Source organism: Diceros bicornis, chromosome 25 (assembly GCF_020826845.1).
Source record: "Diceros bicornis minor isolate mBicDic1 chromosome 25, mDicBic1.mat.cur, whole genome shotgun sequence".
Lineage (NCBI taxonomy): Eukaryota > Metazoa > Chordata > Mammalia > Perissodactyla > Rhinocerotidae > Diceros > Diceros bicornis.
Window position 1 is genome coordinate 11,641,930 of NC_080764.1, and position 7,488 is coordinate 11,649,417.

Consider the following 7,488-nt stretch of genomic DNA (forward strand, 5'->3'; position numbering starts at 1 on the left):
AAACCCAGTCATGCGGTGACGTCACCGTTCCGGCCGCCCACCGGCCCGGAGCGGCCTCCCGGATCCGCAGCCCCGCCCCCGGTAGGCCCCGCCCACAGACGGCGCCGCGGAGGTTCTCAGCCCCTTTTCGAGCGCCCGCTGGGTGCGTTCACGTGACACCTCGCGAGAGCCGCGTGGGTGGAGATGTCGTTTGGCTCATTTTACAGACGACAGTCCCGGGCCTCTTCTCCTTCGTCCTACACCCTCTGCCTTGATGATCTCATCCAGTCCCGTGGTTTTAAATGCCATCTATATGCCCATGAGCCCCAAATCTGTATTTCCAGAGCGAACAGCTTCTCTCACTTCCAGACTCCATCCGAGTATCCGCTCCGCGCCTCCCCGTAGGTGCGAGGGGGGGACTGCACACACTCCACGGCCAAAATCCAGCTCCTGATCGTTCACCCTAACTCAGCTCCCGTGCCCAGTCTCCTCTGTCTCAGTTGTTCAAGCCCAAATCTAGGAGCCTCGCGCCGTCGCTCCTTCTGCCTTCCTCCCCTCACCATGAGTCACGCTGGCTCTACCTCCAACACCATGCTGCACTGGACCACTTCCCCCGACCCCCAGTCCTACCGCCTGGTGCAGGCGCCATCAACTTACCCGGACAACGGCAGCAGCCCCCTGATCGCCTCCCCACTTTGCCTCTAAAGGCTTTCTTCACACACCAGGGTTCTCAAAGCAAACACCGGGTTGTTTCACACACTCCCACCCTCTCTCTGGCTTAGCACCCTCTCTGGCTTCCCTTCACATGTAGAATATAAACTATAATCTGCCCTTTGGCCTACAGGGCCCTAAGCCATCTGGCTTCTATCCAACCCTCCAGCCTCACCTCCTACCACTCTTCACCTGTCACCTACTCCTCTTCAGTGACGCTGACCCTCTTATGGTTCCACAAACACACCAAGCTCCTTCCTGCCGCAGGTCCTTTGCACTGGCTGTGTCCTCTTCTGTTCATTGCCTGGCTTTTTCTCATCTGTCAGGTCAGCTCAGATGTCACTGCCTCAGGGAGGCCTTTCCTGACCCCGTGGCTAAAGGAGCCCCCACCTCTGACATTTGTTTTTATATTACCTTAATATCTCCATAGGGTATTATCATGTTTATGTATTTGCTTACTATTTAGTGTCTGTCTTCCCCACCCAGAATGTAAGTTTCATGAGGGTAGACCCTTGTCTACCTCGGTCAGTACTGTATGTCCTGTGCCTAGAACAGTGCTCGGCATGTAGTAAGCCCTCCGTAAATACTCGTGGAGGAAATAAATGAGTAGAGGCTCACAGAGGTAAAGTGACTTTCCAAAGTCACCAGGCTAAGAAGTACAAGAACTGGAATTTGAATCCAGATCTGACTGATTCCTGGTCCAGATGTTTGGAGCTATGCTCAACTAGGTGGGGCCCAGCATAAATGTGAACAATGCGTTCGGTGCTTGGAGCCCCATCCAAAAGAGGTGACTTTGGGGGCACAATGGGGGCAGTTTATTCTCCCTTTCCTTTGCTCATGCTGTTCCACTGCCTGACATGCCTGCCTTCACTCCAAGAGCCATCTCTTGTGAGGCTGTCATCACAGCACCTTCCTGATTTTACTGCGTGGGGCATAGGACCTCCCCAACTAGGAGGTCTTTATGTGGCACCCTGGTCACAGGCAAGGCTCCCCTGCCCTTAATATAATGTAACATGATTTCAGAGTCCTCGTATGCTTTCCTGCCTCTGGGCCTTGGTGCCCCTGGGATTGTAACATCTGTCCCTTAGCTCCCAAAGGCCTTGGGTTTCATATGCAGATTGGCCCCCTAGCTTCCCAGTGACCAAGTGTTGAGGCAGCTCTGTCTACACTCAAACAATCCCCCCTAACATTGCCCGCTTGCCCTACATTTACATCTCTAAGGGAGTCACTCTTGTTACCTCTTGGGATACAAAAGTTCTTGATTTTAGAAACTGCATAATTGTGATTGTTGGACTTCTCTTCCCCCATCTTCTATGAGCTTCTCAAGAGCTGAGGCCATAATAGGTACTCAACTAGTGAATGAGTCCCCAGCAGACCTGCACGACACCCCTGGACGCCTTGCTGCCTCAGTCCTAGGCCTTTGCTCCCATCCCCAGGCTGACGCATTAGGGGGCAGCGCTTCAGCATCCACCCAGCAGGGCCTGCTCCCCACAGACGTGGCTCCCTTTCTGGTCAAGGTCAAGGGACATGGTGTGATGTCATATTTAAAAATGGGAGCTCTCTGACTTGAAGGGGGTTCCTACTGCCCAAATCTGGGACAATTTGAGCATGAAAGGAAGTAACAGTACTGATGGATTATAATCTATTGAATAAGAGAAGATTCCATGAGTCCATACTAATAGGAATGAATAAATAAACAAATAAGGAGAAGGGAAAGGTCCTCCTTATGGTAGAAGGAATGATACAGTTAGAAAATGACCATTAGGCAACCACCACAGTAATAATGGATTCCAATGAGAATCATCAACAGACACAAAAATTTGATGAGAAACATGATATTCACATAGTCTCTAAGTATTGCCCCATAGACAATTATTAATTACAAATGGAAAGACAGTAACTCTACAGTGGAGAAACCTGGCAGATACCACCTTCACTAAGTGATCAAAGTTAATATCACAAATTGGCATGTGTATCTCCTAAATGATACACTGAGAAGGACACAGCATCACTTCTGCAGTATTCCTGCCAAAAACTCATACAATGAATCTAATTGGGAGGAAACATCAGACAAACCTAAACTGAGAGAAATTCTGTAAAACAACTGGACTGCATGCTTGAAAAATGACAAGTTCATGAAAGTCAAAGAAAGACCGGGAACTGGTCCATAATAGAGCAGTCTAAGGAGACACGATGACTGAATACAATGTGTGATCCAGGATTTTCCTTTGTTGTAAGGTCATTATTAAGATAACTGGTAAAATCTGAATACAGTCTGTAGATTAAATAATATCATATTGATATTAATTTCCTGATTTTTATCATTGTTCTGTGGTCATGTAAGAGAATGTCCTTGATTTTAGGAAATGCACACTGGAGTATTTAGAGGTAAAGGGCATCGTGTCTACAATTTACTCTCAAATGGTTCAGAACAAGATGATAGATGGATGGATAGATAGATAGACAGACAGACAGATGGATAGATGGAGGAGTATAAAGAAAAAGTGATAAAATATTAACAATTGGGGAATCTGGGTAAAGAACATACAGAAATCCTCTATCATTCTTGCAATTTTTGTTCTAATAAAAAAACGTTTTTTTTTGTTTTTTCAAGTTAGCCTGTGGGCTGAAATCCTGGCCTTACCCCTCACCAGCTGAGTGACTTAACCTCTCCCTGCCTCCGTCTCCTCTTTCATACACCGGGCTTACTAATAGTGCCTACTTCATAGATTGTGACACAATTTAACGTGTTCACACTTATAAGCATTTGGCACAGTGCCTAGTATTGAATAAAAGATCGATAAATATTGGACTGGGGAGAGATGAGTCATCTCCATTCCTCTAGGACACTCCTGAGAAACCTGCCTCTTCCCTGGGTGAGTGACACAAAACCAGTGATGGCCCCACCCTGCCCAGAGACCCCACCTCCGGCCAACAGGGAGGGGCCTCATCGCCAGTTTCTAGGGAGGGAGCTGCCCTCTGCCAGCGCAGTCCAGCAGAACTCTAATTGGCCCAGCTGGTCCCTGTTCACCTGTCCAGGAGCCCAAAACAACAAACAGCACCCAAGCCTGTCCCCGAGGGACCCTGGCCCACGTCAGGTGCCTTGCCCATTAGTGGGTGCTCAGTAACAGCGACAGGCTTGACCTGAGCCAGGATCTGCAGCTCAGATCTCCCCCCTGGCTGACCAGTGTGGGGCTTTCCTCACTCCCAGCCTCAGTTTCCCCCCCTGCAGTGAGAGTGTAGGATTAGGTCAGTGGTTTTTAAACACTCTCAAACCACAGTAAACCTTCTTCGAATAAAAGTTGACTCTGTGGGCTGGCCCGGTGGCCTAATGGTTGAGTTTGCACACTCCACTTTGGCAGCCCCAGGTTTGCAGATTTGAATCTCGGATGTGGGCCTACGCACCACACATCAAGCCACGCTGTGGCAGCATCCGGTATACAAAATAGAGGAGGATTGGCATGGATGTTAGCTCAGGGCTGATCTTCCTCACCAAAAAAAAAAAAAAAAGAGAGAGATTAGCTGATTAGATTTTTGCTGAGGAAGACTGGCCCTGGGCTAACATCTGTGCCGATCTTCCTCCACTTTATATGGGACGCCGCCACAGCATGGCCTGACAGGCGGTGCATCGGTGAGCTCCCGGGATCGGAACCTGGGCCACCGGCAGCAGAGCTCCAGCACTTAACCGCTATGCCACGGAGCCGGCCCCAGGGCTAATCCTCTTCAGCAAAAAAAAAAAAGTTGACTGCTGTACATCCCACACTGTAGAACAGCTAGAAGCTGGCTGCGGCGGAGGAGACCAGGGCTGGCTTTACGATTTCCTGGAGGCCCTTCCTGCCCTGAGATTTGATTTCCAGGCTCCATGAGCTCCAGTCCCCAGACCCTGGGGCCTTCCCTGGCCCCCTCAGCCAGACAAGTCCCGAATTTTCCGTGGGTCCCTCTGCCGGGTGGAAGTGATGTCAAAGGCATCCCTTTCAGCACCTTTAGGAACCTTCTCTTGTTCCCAGCTCTTTCTGCCATCACATGCCTCTTACCAGTTTCTTAGTAGTGTTTGTTACTTCTTACTATTACCACGTTCATGAGACGCTGCCTCTGTGCCAGGCGCTGTGCTGAGGGCCTAATCCTGTTTGCATAGTACATGTTCTCCCAGCTCTTTTCTCCCACTGCTAAGTCAACCAACCATCCAAAGAAATTATCTGTCCTTTTATCACATTTCAATGTCTTTTTAACTCAACTTTTCCTTCCCACAAAAGCCCTCCTGGTAGAGGAGGAGCATGGTACACAAATGATCAGCCTCCTTTTAAAGCTGAGGAAACAGACTGATTTGTGGATTCACCAGCTGCCCAGGGGCACCCCCGGTTGCTGGGTGTGATGTGCCTGATTGCCCGTCACCCTCTCCACCATCTTAGGAGTTGGGTATTATCATCGTGGTGTTGCAGATGAGGATCAAGGCTCTGAGAGATGAGGAAACTAGCCCAGTATCACACAGCGAGTCTCTGGCAGAGGACTTGAACTCAGGTTGGTCTGATTCAAGGGCCATGCTCTCTCCCGCTGCCCCTGCCAAGTCTCACCCCGGGCTTTGTTGGGGAGAGACGCAATGTTTCACACAGGCCATGTGAGAGTCTGATCATTAGAGGATGCTCCATCACTCCCCGTGGGCAGCCCAGGTTGGAATCCTGTGGAGGAATCCTGTGCCCTCCTCCCCTTCTTCCCTCCTACTTCTAAATCCTAAGACAAACTGGGAAGGGACTGGCAGAGGGTGTCCTTCCACTGGGCCACTGCCTGCAAGGGTCCTGGGTCTGGGCTAGAGATCATCCAGCAGGAAGAAAAACAGGTTTGAACAAATCCAGACAACCACAGTAACTACTGTTATTCCTGTTTATGAGATGCTTCCTTTGTGAACCTGGTATCTCACAACATTCTATGAGGTGAGTGTCTTTATCACCCCTACTTTACAGATGAGGAAACTGAGGCTCAGAGAGGCAATGCCTTTTACTCAGGGCGCCCCTGTGAATAAAGGCCCTCACCATCGCTGTGTGAATATGAGCATTTCACTGCCACTTCACCAACACTGGCTGTTCTCATTTTTTAAGATCTGCTAATTTTCTAGGCAAATGACGCTATCTTATTTAAATTTGCGTTTTTCTGAATGTGAATGAGCTTGAATCCATTCCCATATGCTTGTTAACTAGTTGGGTTTCTTCTTTTGTGAATTATCATGTTCCCTGTCTATTTTATTTTTATGTTTGCAAACTGATATTTTAGGGCCCTGAAACAGGACTGCACATATTCCCATTTTTCTCTGCCTCCCCCATCATGTTTTCCCTCTAAAAACTTTTTTCCCCTGACAGCTTCAATATACTTGGAAATTTGCCAATCCCAGTCTGAGTCCTTTCTGTGCCCCCAGCCTGTAAAAGCATGAACTTGGGCACCTCTAATTTGTCTGCTGCACACCTGCACCCCAGGTGCTCTGGGCTTCTGGAAGAAACAACCACCATGGCCACAACACCCACAGCAACAGTCAAGGTCACTACGAGGTCACTCGCCAATCGCAACCACAGCTCAACCCGCCTCCCTTTTCCAACCACAGCTCTGCGGCTCCCACACGCTGCTTGGTCCTCACCTCCACTTGAGGAGGGGGCAGGGGCATCCGCGAGACCCTGCTTCAACCCCCGCCCACTCCCCCCGCCCCGCACCTGTCCTTTCAGCTGCCTCCCAGCGCCTGGAGAAGCTGTCCCTCCTCCCACCTCTCCTCTTTCCTGACCGCTCATGCCCACCCTCCAGCACCGCCCTCTCTCTCGGCACCAAAATTTCCCCAAGTGGCTGTCGTCTCTAACAACCACCACCCCCACCCTGGCTTTTTCTTCTCTTTTACGGCCAAAATCTCAAGTCATCTCCACTCACTGCCTCTGAGCTCTCCCTGCCCCCTCACCTCCCGACCCCCCAGTCTGGCCCCTGCCCCCACAGTCCTCTGGAGGGACTCTTGCCAATGTCCCAGCAACCTCTTTTTCGCTAAATCCAAGGTCCACTTTCCGTCCTAATCTGTCTCGTCCTTCGCCAGCACTTGATCTTGCTGCTCTCCTCTCCTCTTCCCCTCCTCCTTTTGAAACGCTCTTTCCCCTTGGCTTCCAGGCTTCGGTTCCCTCCACCTGTTCAGTCTCCATCCCTGGTTCCTCTGGAACTCTCCGTGCTTAGTGATGCTCAGAGCTCTGGCCTTTGCCCTCCCCTCCTCTCCCTGGGGAATCTAGTTCCCCCTGGAGGCTTCAGGTGCCATCTGATGCTGATGACTGCCAAATCTCTCTCGCCTGCTCGCATCTGTCTCTCGTGGGCCAGATCTGCTTAAGCATCTGCATGGCAGACATGGACTCCCCGCCGCCCTTCCCCTGCACGTCCAACCCAACACAGTCACAGCGCAACCCAGGGCCACCCTCCCAACCTGCACCTCCCTTCATTTCTCTAATAGGCTGGTGACACCACCTTCCACTCAGTCACCCTGGAGAGAAACCAGGCCCTCATCCTTGCCTCGTCCCTCTCCCTCACTCCCACAGCTAACCAGTCACCAAGTCTCGATGATCTCACCTCCTGAACTTCTTTCCATCCTCTCGCTCTCTTCCTGCAGCCTTGGCCTCAGTTCATGCCACAGCGTCTCCGTCCTGGACAATTGCAATAGCCCCCCGCTTGGTCTCCCTGCCTCCAGCACCTTCTAATCCAGCCTCAATGCTTTTTAAAGAGAGAGCTTTCTAAAGCCTAAATTTGACTAGGACACTCCTCTGCTCAGACTGTTCCACAGCTCCCCAT